This window comes from Cydia fagiglandana, chromosome 25 (assembly GCF_963556715.1).
Source record: "Cydia fagiglandana chromosome 25, ilCydFagi1.1, whole genome shotgun sequence".
NCBI classification, from domain to species: Eukaryota; Metazoa; Arthropoda; class Insecta; order Lepidoptera; family Tortricidae; genus Cydia; species Cydia fagiglandana.
Window position 1 is genome coordinate 7293076 of NC_085956.1, and position 12176 is coordinate 7305251.

At 36.1% G+C, this 12176-nt stretch overlaps 1 long non-coding RNA gene across 1 annotated transcript in view; it reads right to left on the reverse strand.

The window, feature by feature from the left end:
• The window catches only part of LOC134677173 (uncharacterized), a 36086-nt gene extending 25587 nt beyond the window's left edge, over nt 1-10499 (reverse strand). The window contains exon 1 of the long non-coding RNA XR_010099999.1: nt 10251-10499. This is a non-coding gene — a long non-coding RNA (uncharacterized LOC134677173). The remainder of the gene's footprint in view (nt 1-10250) is intronic.
• Between the last annotated feature and the right edge of the window lie 1677 nt (nt 10500-12176).

Consider the following 12176-nt stretch of genomic DNA (forward strand, 5'->3'; position numbering starts at 1 on the left):
CATATTAACTTACCTTATTCATAAAACTTTACGGGCCTGGGTTGACGGTTTAACCGGTTAACTCCGGGTTAGTGGTCAAGAGGCTTAAAATGAGATTGAAAACGTTTAACAACTTCTAAGCGTACCTACTAATTTATAGAGTTATTCATAAACGCGTTGCCCTGAATTAGCTATAAATCGTTTGTCTTTATCTGTCATTTAGACTTATGTATTCGTAAGAAAGGGATGAAACATAACTTAACTGAATCAGGCCCATAAACTTTTAGAGTTAGACCAAGAAAAGTCTGCAGTGATTTTGATAGCCAACGCAATGTAAGTGTTATTTATATGTCATAAAGTCATAATTACATAGAAGTTTGAAGTTTAAAATAACACTTCCACTGCGTGGGCTATCAAAATCATTGCCGACTTTTCTTGGTCTAACTCTATGAATACGGGGGTACATCTAAATAACGTACATATACCTACAGACAGACAGACAGACAGACATGCAATACGTACAGCACTCACAGCTAATGTCTTAATCCCTAAAATGGGAGTGCTGGCCACACCCGTCTGACCTTGCCGGTGGTGCAAGTTACAAGACTTAGGGCCCGATTCGGATTTTGAAATAGACATCTATTAGACATCTTATAGACATCACCAAGATACGATAACGATATGTTTATGATCTAACCTGTCAAATTTGACATTTGCGCGATTCTGGAGATACTCTTGAACGATTTCCACAGGATATGACTTAGAGATCCAATTCACATCTAATAGATATCTTAGTCTATCTAACGTAAGAGTGACATTGGTTGCCCGAATTGCGCTGCAAAAGAGAACTAGTTGATATCTGAACTATAACGTATCTAGAATGGATCTAGTACGTGTCGTCTCTTCTGAATATCTTGAAGTTCGAATACGGCAGTTACACTAGAGATGAGAAGGGCCCACGCGGGGCTATCCTGGGGCCCTTTTGGAAAGTCTATAAAGCGAATTAAATTATTTGTTAATTATGGTTTGCTTTTAAAAGGGAGGTGGGACGTAGAATTAGGGAGAGGACCTCTGATGCTCGCGCGGGTTCGTACCTGGTGCAAAGGTTGGCCATCGCTGTCCAACGTGGTAACGCGGCAAGTGTAATGGGCAACTTTGTACCCGGTACAACTCGCGGAGGTCTTTTAAATTAAAATATTTTATGATTTAGATATATTTATTTAAGTTACTTTTGTTAATTATTAATTAAATCGCTACAATGGTCTTCTATTTATTATGGGTACAGAATCAAACTGTTATTACTGTCTGTTCTTCGGGGCCCCCTGAGGATAGGGGCCCTGTCTGGGCACGTACCCCGTGTGCCCTTATGGTAAAGACCGTACTGGGCCCACGATGGGCCAAATATGGACTAAGGGCTTTGACGAATCCGAATACTTCGGTTGGGCTAAAACTGCCTAAAACGCTGAAGGCAAGTTCATTATTTATACGATAAATTAAATCGAATCACTTAGTAGGTATATAATTATCCTTACAATTCCACCAGTTTTCATCAGTCTTGAGTGTATTTCATGAATTTGATCGAACCCTCATACGATATGTTTTAATCAATATTTAATTTTCCCGCTAAATTCTTATAACTTGGAAGTTATCGATTGCGGCCAAAGAGATTGTATAGGTAGCGGTTTTTACGCGACGCTCTGACAGTTTTGCACTGACATAAACGCTAACGAGAACGTAACTTACTTTCTATGCATCTCGCTCTTACTCGCATAGCTCGAGCGAGATGTATATGTAGAAAGTAAATTACGTACAGTCCGTTTTTTTTAGCATTAGAAAGAACTTCGCAGAAGTAAGCTTATGGTTCCAAATCCAGCACTTTTAGCGGTAATAATTTGAAGTAAATTATATGTATTGACCATGCTACATTAGATAATTCAATAATTATTAACAATTAAAGAGCCTGATAAAAACTGCACGCTTGCTTCTGTGGAGTTCTTTCTAATGCTAAAAAAAACGAACTATAGACGGTAGCGTAGGTTTAGGTATATGCAGCGATGCGAAACTCCTCTCTTCGGGCAAACTCGGCTCCGTTCGGCTCAGCATTGCTCCGAGGAATTAGGGTTGACACAACTTGACGTCCGTTGCGTGCACGACCACAGATAAGATAATCACATGAATTTTGACAACCCTAAAATAGCCGAAAGGGATACTGCCATATATTAGAAAGGGACAGTATGATTCGACCCTGAACCGCTGTCAAACTTCGGTTTTGTAGGAAGTTTCATTCTATACGGTAGTACAGTCCTGCAATAATATGTTACACAATGAAGACCGCTAAAATATGTGACACGATCTTATTTGGAGAGCCATAAGGGGTCATCCATTAATTACGTCACACGAATTTCTAGGTTTTTTTACCCCTCCCCCCCTCCTTGTCACACTTGGTCACATTTGGCAAACCCCTCCCCCCTAGTGTGACGTCACATTTTTTCTACGAAATCGCCAAATCGAATTAAGTAAGTACCTAAGTATTATTAATATTTTATCAAAATATTTTTGACGATATAAATATTAGTAATTTTATAACCCAAAACTGCTTAGGAAAGAATATTAAACGAATAAAAACGATTATCATTTTAAAAACTTGTTATTTTAATGTACAGCGAATAAAATAATTTAAATAAATTTTCGGTTACTGATGAAGTTAAAGTGACGTCACAAAGTTTGTGTCTCCCCCCTCCCCCATGTCACAATATGTCACATTTTCTTGACCCCCTCCCTCCCCCTAAACGTGTGACGTAATTAATGGATGACCCCTTAGGTACCTATACACTAGCTGTATTCAAATTACATATACTTACCTATGTATATTGTATGTATATAGATTTGACAAAAGGTACCCTAAGCACACTTAAGGACCCTTGATCAATCGATCTTTTCAGCCGAGGGCCCTTCGCCTATCGATTAAATTCGATTTCAAAAGGTCCTTAACAGGACCTAATCTTAAGGTGTTTGACTTTGGTAACTAAAGTGCCAAGTCTAGCAAGTTTTGAAGAAATTTGGCATGAAAAGTTGCCAATTGGCAACTAATTTCCATAGATTTAAACACAATTTTGGCATGTTTATGCTTCTCGTCTCATGTTTTTAAATTCTAATTTAGAGACGATATCTGAATACTTTAGAATTCAGTTAAGATTCACACGAACCTACCAAAAAGCCGCTCTCAAACAATCGCAATTGCGCTCTCATTCTAATGGCTCTTCTCCACGATGGGCCAACGCCGGCCACTCCAAGGGACGCAGTCATGAGGTAGAATGAGATAGCAATATCACTTGCTCCCTCTAACGCATAAATGCGTCCCTTGGAGTGGCCGGCGTTGGCCCATCGTGTAGAGGAGCCATAAAACGACGTGTTCAAATTAAACAAAGATAATATTCACTGCGTTCTGTTCTGCCTTTAAGAATAGGGTATTTTCCTACTAGTCAAATCGTTTACCTTTTAAGAACTGTCAAAACGATTTGCTAATATGGAATTTATATGAAACATTACATCGTGACGTCACGGTCAACTCACCAACTTTTTATATTTCTATCCGATTTATTAAATAGAACTTGTGTTTAATAATAACTGCTATCTGTGTTTTTCTATTAATTATCTGGTGCTTCATGCATGGTTGAAAATAATTTATTTTTATAATACCCTATTCAGTACTAAAACATTATACCGGGTGTGGCCTGTAACACGAGCAAATAATTAAAACATAGATTGTACTCCTCAAACGGTGACACTTTTTTTCAACAACTTTTAAAAATTATGAATTATTTAGACTCCCTATTTTTCATACAAAATAAATATTAACTTCAATCGACGCCATCGCCACGCCATATCATTGTGATTGACGTTGCTTGTCACGTGTTAAACATAACAAAATTCGCAATATATTGCGTCTTAGTATAAACTTTAAAGTGTTTTAAAAATCAAACCACAAGCTATTTTTTTTTTTAAACTCGCTGAACAAATGTTTGTCAGTATGAGGAGTACAGCCTACAGTTCAATTTTTTGCTCATATTACAGGCCACACCCGGTATGTATCTTTAAGTCTATCATCTTGAAAAGATGCTACTTATAAAGAATGAAACACAATAGCACAAACGTGTCCAAACTCATGTGAGTGCTACTTTATTCTATTCAAAAATACAATTTTATATTTGCAGTCAGACAAAATTACAATTGGGAATTCACCAAACTAACATAACTCTAATATTCGACAATAACTCTGCGAACATAGCAAAAATAAATTTGTAAAAATTATTATTCGATATTCGAAAATACAAATTTATAAATACCGTTGACGAAAGGAGTAACTGCCCGAGCGTCGTACACAATTGTACTGAGTAGTAGAAAACAGCGCCGTAACAAGCCGCAAATATAAATTTGTTTTTGATTCTATTCACTTATATCCTGTAAATACACGCTCACTATGACATGGTTCTAACTGGATACGTCAAAGCGCGCGTATGGTACTTTATCACAATAGGCCAGCTTCCGTTGTAGAGGGACCGTGGGTTTGTGGGGTTGGTGAGACTGTCCACATTTTAAATAATAAAATCAGCCACAATCGAATACAGAACCTTCTTCTATGAAATTGAAGTCTGTTGAAAGTCAATTTAAATACGAAATGAGTACTTATATTGTTGTAAAAGTTTTTTATCGGGCAATAGATAAGTGAATGAACTGAATGAGTATAAATAAGTTGAATGAAATAAAAGCGTCGGTCAACGGCCTCGCATATGTAGATAGCGTTAGACCAAGTAAAGTCTGCAGAGATTTTGATAGCCCACGCAGTGCAAGTGTTATTTTAAACGTCAAACTTCTATGAAATTATGATGTATAGAGATAATTTAACACTTGCATTGCGTGGGCTATCAAAATCGCTGCAGACTTTTCTTGGTCTAACTCTAGTAGGTACGTCAGATTCATATGACAAACACATTCTCTAGTCATGATTAAATGTTGATTCTAATCCTACAACAGTTTTTGAGTTTTTCTATATGGTGTATCTGTATTCCCATTTGTCCCCTCCCCACGTGACCACCGCCATACCCTCGTAAATCCCCGTGTACTTGTACAAGTAAAAATTTATTTCGAGTTTTGAACTCATATAGAAACAAAAGCAAGTTCTAAATTCAAAAGTTCTAAAAAATGCCCTGGGTCTTACGAGGACACACTAGGAGGGACAAATGGGAATTACATATTTATATGAACCGCCTAATCCCACCATTGTCCACAAATGGGAATGCACCAACCATATAAATAACATTTTTCTACTGAAATTATAAACGAGGGCAACTTAATTAAAAATATCATTAACGTAAAGGAAATACTCCGGGTCACGGGTTCGACTTGATAAGTTTTTGTGAATTGATTACAAGTTACTGACCAATATTAGACCTTATTGCAATGGTATAAGGTCCACCATGGTTATTATACTTAGCATATCCACATGGATATCTAATGCTAAGTATAATAACCATGGTGGACCTTATACCATTGCAATACGGTCTAATATTGGTCAGTAATTGTGTGAATGGTATATCAAGGCTTCCGGTTTGACTTATCAACATGTGGTTTTATTAACATGTGCTATGATTATACTTACATGTAACAAAAAAATTAACTGAAACTAACAGTTTCGACATGAATATGATTACATTATCAATATATTCCCTAGGCTTAGTAACGGCTGTATCGTCTAGACGACGATAAAAGTATTCATAGATAGATAGGTATATTGTATATTCCAGCAAAGCCATTTTGTCAGTAGGAATAAAAAAACCGGGCAAGTGCGAGTCGGACTCGCGCACGAAGGGTACCCCATACCAATGCAAAAAAAAAATCCCATTGAATTAATTTTAATTAATTCCAATTAATTTTACCATAATGCAAAAAAAAAAAAAAACAAAAAAAGCAAAAAGAAAACGGTCACCCATCCAAGTACTGACCCCTCCCGACGTTGCTTAACTTTGGTCAAAAATCACGTTTGTTGTATGGGAGCCCCATATAAATCTTTATTTTATTCTGTTTTTAGTATTTGTTGTTATAGCGGCAACAGAAATACATCATCTGTGAAAATTTCAACTGTCTAGCTATCACGGTTCGTGAGATACAGCCTGGTGACAGACGGACGGACGGACGGACGGACGGACGGACGGACAGCGAAGTCTTAGTAATAGGGTCCCGTTTTACCCTTTGGGTACGGAACCCTAAAAACTATGTACATATATGTATTTGTATAGTCAACAGTTTTTAAGAGTGTAAGAAAAAGAGAGTATGATTCTCTCTGCTGAACCTTCACAAATAATCTTGCCAAACTATTGATTAAGTATCATACATACAAACTTTTTTTATTTTATTTATTTACACAAAAGGTACATGCTCACAAACAAAATTTATAATATCGCCAAACTGTAACCTGTTTGTTGGCGAATGAAGCGCTCACTTAAATAATCGAATTATATTACATAGTATGAAATAACAAGGCAAGTTTTATTACGTGAACTAACAAATATTTATGTAATATGTAATGAGATCTCTGTGCTGTGGTTGGGGACCCAAGTCAAATGAGAGTTCTTTGAAACTTTATGTTTTGCTACAGACGTTCAGAGGACTAAAGAAACTTACTTACAGAAAGATGTTAGTAAAATCTCATTCTCTAATGCATATGGACCTTGATACAAAATATTCCCTTTTTGAAAACAGTTCTATGTAATTGCAATAAAGACAAATACAGTCTGACAATAAGAGTGGAAATTAAAAAGCGCCAATACTGTAGTGTCATTCCGTTTTCTTATATAGATTGATTTGAAAGGGACGACACTACAGTATTGCCACCTTTTAATTTACTACTCTTTTTGGTCAGACTATGACTTAAATTATAGCAAACAATACCCGGACCAAGCAGTCTCTATCCATAACTTGCAAAAAAAAACGTAAAAGAAAAACAGCGTATCTCAAAAGGGAATTCCATTTAATTATATCCTTACATTAACAGACGCTTGGGCAGCCTAGTTAAAAATAAAACTCACGCGCATCTGCTCCGCACGTGGTGGATTTGGACAATACCGTCTGGGGTTTGGGTCCTGGGAACTGGGGTTGCATTACAACCGCCCTCTTTACTGACTACTGTCTGTATTACCATTTTAAGTTGAGCTCCAACTACGTACAGATCTCAAGGACACGCTACGCTAGTTTATGTGAGAGTATGAATATTATGCGTACGCGCATGGTTTGGGAATATGCGCGTTTTTCAATGGGACTAATTGAAATGGGGCTTATGGCGATGGGCAGATGTTTGGCGGGTTTTTGATTCTGTTTGACCATTTGCGAATTGTAAAGCGTGTTTGCATTGGAATTTAAAGGGCATTTTGATTTTTGAAATTAAAAAAAGCTCCTATAGTTTTCAAAACTAGTTTTTAGTTAGTAGTTTGGAGTTTTTGGTTTTTATGTGGTAGTTGAAAACCGGTTATTTGTATAATATATAAAAGTGGCAGAAAATTGTCTGACATTAAAGGACCCACTGATTAACAATCCGCCGAACGGTATCGGCCTGTCAGTTAGAACAAAATTTTGACAGTTCCGAATAACTGACAGGCCGATACCGTCCGGCGGACTGTTAATTAGTGGGCCCCTTTACGATTAATTGTGACGTTCCACGGCAAAAGGTACTTTAGGGCGGCTGGCGCTTACGTCGCATAGCGCCGCAATAATAATAGTGTAAGCGCCAACCGCCATAAGGTAAGTACCTTTACCCGTGGGACGTCACAATTAGTAAGTAAAATGATATAACATCGAATGTAATACTATTTAAAAAAAAAAGTAGGTACATATTACGGTTTTATGCCTCAAGAACGATTGTTTCCTCCCACTTTTGTGATACGCGAATTGTGAACGCAGAAAGTAGGAATTTAATTACAATATGGGTGAACTAGCAAAAATCACTGAAACATTTGTTATTTTATCTGTTTCTCACAGGAATATAAAAATAAGATTTTACGGGTAATAAAAGATTCTGTAAATTGTATATTTACATGATTATAAGTCTAATTTTCGTGACAAAAAACGTTTTAATCTCAGCACAGCCGCTTGGAATAGTTCGAACGTCTCTCAAAGCGAGCACGCGAATTATGTGAGGGCTGGGGTTAGGGTTGTTATGTCGCGACGTGATATAACTGTGTTATATTATATCATATACATAGCGTTAGACCAAGAAAAGTCTGCAGCTTTGATAGCCCACGCATTGCAAGTGTAATTTTAAACGTCAAACGTCTATGAAATTATGGCGTATAAATAACACTTGCACTGCGTGGGCTATCAAAACCGCTGCAGACTTTTCTTGGTCTAACTCTACACACACGCTGAGCGCTGACTGAAAGTCTGAAACATATCGTCGTTAGAATGTTTTTAGGACGAAAAACTATTCTGGCACAAGTTTCTGTTTTGTTAAGACAACTTTAATTGAAAAAAAAAAGCATTTAACCTCTCATGTGCCGTGATTATTCTTTTTCAGATAGTTTTCACGTACGCAGATCCGGGAGTACCAGCGCGTTAGAAGAACATTCAAAATCAAAATCAAATCAAAAAATATTTATTGTATGGTTATGGGTGGGGTTTACAAAGGTGGTACAAATTATTGATGTTCTTCTCTTCCTTACAAAGCCCTGCCTTACAAAGGCATAGGTACAATATTGGTAAGTTGTCTTTTCGTAATTCGTCTAACAGTTTACCGAATCTGCTTAAAAACTACGAATATTAGATGTACTACTCGAGTATTAAACGCTCAAGTCTATCAGCATCTTAAAATATCAACCATAACATAACGTTATTTGTGGCATTCTCAGCCAACTTATTGTCGGTTGTCAATAAGGGGCTACCCGAGGATTTCATCGATTTTTAACAAGTTTCGAATCGTATCTCCTTTTTTTGCACTACAGATAGAATTATAAGACAAACGGTTATCGGTTCTTCAATCTTTTATCTCCGATTTTGTCCACCGGATTTTGAAAAAAATGAATACTTATTTTATTTATGAATTTTTTAAACATTGTCTAAAAAAAACACTTTTTTCGTATCTAGATTGCAGTGAAGGATCTTACATGTACGAAATCTACATATGTATTTGGGTTCGTCTTCGAAGTCTCGAAAATCGTGTCCAAGGTTTTAATTTTAAACTAATTAACACAAAAGTTATGGCCAGAAAACCAGTTTTTTAGCCTAAAATTGTTCAACTTTGATGCCAAATATCTCGAAGACAATGAACTTTAAAGTAAATATGGGATACTATATTGCTTAAACCCGTTGCTGTTAATATGATAAGCTACAAAAAACATTAGAAAACTCAGGGATTCAGATCGAAGGTCATTGGCGTGGGGGAGCTGATATAGGTATGTAGCTTCAATTTCAAATAAATCTTATCGGCAAATGACAATGTGGTACCTTTTGGTTGATAACGTCACATTTTATTGATACAGCTTCTAGCTTTAATTTCGCCGGAGCTGTAAGCGCGTTAGACCATGCGGTTTATTGACTCTATTGTGTCCCCTGTTATATTGAGTTGTAGCATATCGGCACACAGTACCTACACTATCAAAAGTAATATCTATTTCCTTTTTTTTCATTGGGTATTACGACGTATTAAACCTGTGCCTTATATAAAACCTAGCCGTTGAAACTATTACGAGAAATATCACAAGATCGATATAAAATGCTAAATAAAGAAGGCTCAAATTAATACTTTAGGTAAGTATTGAAAGCGAGGACTAAGTACTTAAAATAATTGTTGATCTTGAACTGTCGAATACTTACTCTACATTTAATATGACATTTTATCTTACCTAAGAGTGACATTCCATTTCCAACTGCAGCTGCAATACTGTTCATTTTACTATGGAAACGCGTCGCTGTCATTGTCAATTTCCATAGTAAAATGAACAGTATTGCAGCTGCAGTTGGAAATGGAATGCCACTTTAACGCTTACCTAAAGTCCTGCGAATATCCGAAAGTCTTGTTCAAATTATTAATACCCTAGTGGAAAAATTAAGTTCTTTTTGCTTCAAGTTTCGCGTTTTAAATTTGAATAAAATAATAATGTTCTTATATCGATTAGGTAGTTTAGTAATTAAATAAATATATATTCTGTTTATTCATATTTTCTATAGGTATATGTTTAAGGTCATGCACAGGAAATCCTTCGAAACAATAAGTAACAACTCACCAATATTTTCCTTATAGCGTCATTTTCAATGGTTACAGGAACGCACTACGAAAAAACACCCAACTCTCCGCCATTTTTGCGAAACTCCCGAATACATTTTAAAAATAGAACTACGCGCCAAAATTACTCGCGTCACAGCTAAAACGTTCCAAAAAGTGAAACTGAACTTTTAATACCGATAATAATTGGAAATATAACGGTGAAATAGTTTTTAAATGCATATTTACACAAAATTGTCCCTAGACTTCGGACGCTAAAATCACACTGAATGGGCCAAGCGAGTGAGTGACTGGCAGAAATACCGAAGGGAGGAAATTAGTATCACACTCTCAGCGCTTCAAGCGCTTGAACAAAACTATTCTCTTTAATACACGTTTTTAATTCACAAAATCGACTATTAAGTATCTATGAAAGCGTTTAGAATATTATTCATGATTTATACAAGGTTTCCAGTGTATAAAAAATGCGTAATAACAGAAAACAATGTATATTTAATGTAAAAGATAGTCTGTTGATTGAAGCGCTGTATGGTACAAAATGGCGGAACCGTGTGATAGGCGCGTACGGAACCGACCAATGGCGGGACAGCATTTTGATGGAACGATCACACTAAGGGCGGTCAGTGGCTCTGAAACTTTTTATTAATACTTTTTTATTTTAGATTTTTTAACGACTTTATGCAATTGTCTATCGCTGTTTTCTGTTTGTAATGCGATATTGTCATGTCTGAGCGTACTCCTTTTTAGGGTTCCGTACCCAAAGACTACAAACGGGACCCTATCATTAAGACTCCACTGTCCGTATGTCTGTCTGTCACCAGGCTGTATCTCATGAACCGTGATAGCCAGGCAGTTGAAATTTTTACAGATGATGTATATCGGTTGCCGCTATAACAACAAATACTAAAAAGTATGGAACCCTCGGTGGGCGTCTGGCGATTGGCTTGTTTTATTTAAAAAAGGCTATGTTTTGAAAAGAAAACGTTAATTTCAAATATTGTACATATTTCTATCCAAAGCATTATTCATAACATAAATTATCCGTCAAGTAATAGATTGGTATCTTTTAATGTACAGCATTTTGTCTACCAATGATTTCGTGGCACTTTCTCTTTTTTACGTTTCTCTGCTTGTATATTTTCTTTTTTGTCTTGTTTTCAAGAATAAAAATATTTCTAGTATGCCCTTCACATTTATAATATTGTAGTATGCGTGTATTGTCTTAAATATGCAAATAAAAGGCCAGTTTTCAAGTAATTCTGTGAACAGATTATTTATTCCGTATCATGTATCCAAAGGTATTTATGATATCGTTAAGAAAATGCTTTTAAGAAAATTTCGTTAGGATCAAAAAGGCATTTTGCAGGAATTTCTTGTATAAATGTTTATCTGAAATAATGAAGCCGACAAAACAGTGAGAAAGTTAAAGATATTCGGGGACAATCTAACAAAGGTCAAAGTAGCCCAAAACTAATCAAAGCTTGTATTATTTGTCTTAGGCCACGATATAATACATACATATGTACTTCAATAGATTAATATCGATAAGTATACAGGATGGCAAAAAAATAACTGAATTCCCGTTGCCAGGGAGGTTTTGGCGATTATATTGAGCACCTTTTATTATAAGACCAACTCCGAAATCGCTAAGTAAAATTTGGCTGTTTCATACATTTTGGCTGGTCCATTTTCTACGGAAGGGTAATTTTTTTTCGCGTTTCGAGGTTGGTCCCATAGTAAAAGTTGCTCAGTATAATCCCAAAACCTCCATAATAATGGGAATGCAGTTATTTTTAACCAACCGTATACATAACTTAAATACTTAGATTAATATTTTTTTTTTGTTATAAAATCCTATATAAAATAAAATCCTTACAAAAAACGTTGTAAAAGTGGGTGACAGACGATGTCGGGTTAAAATAAACTT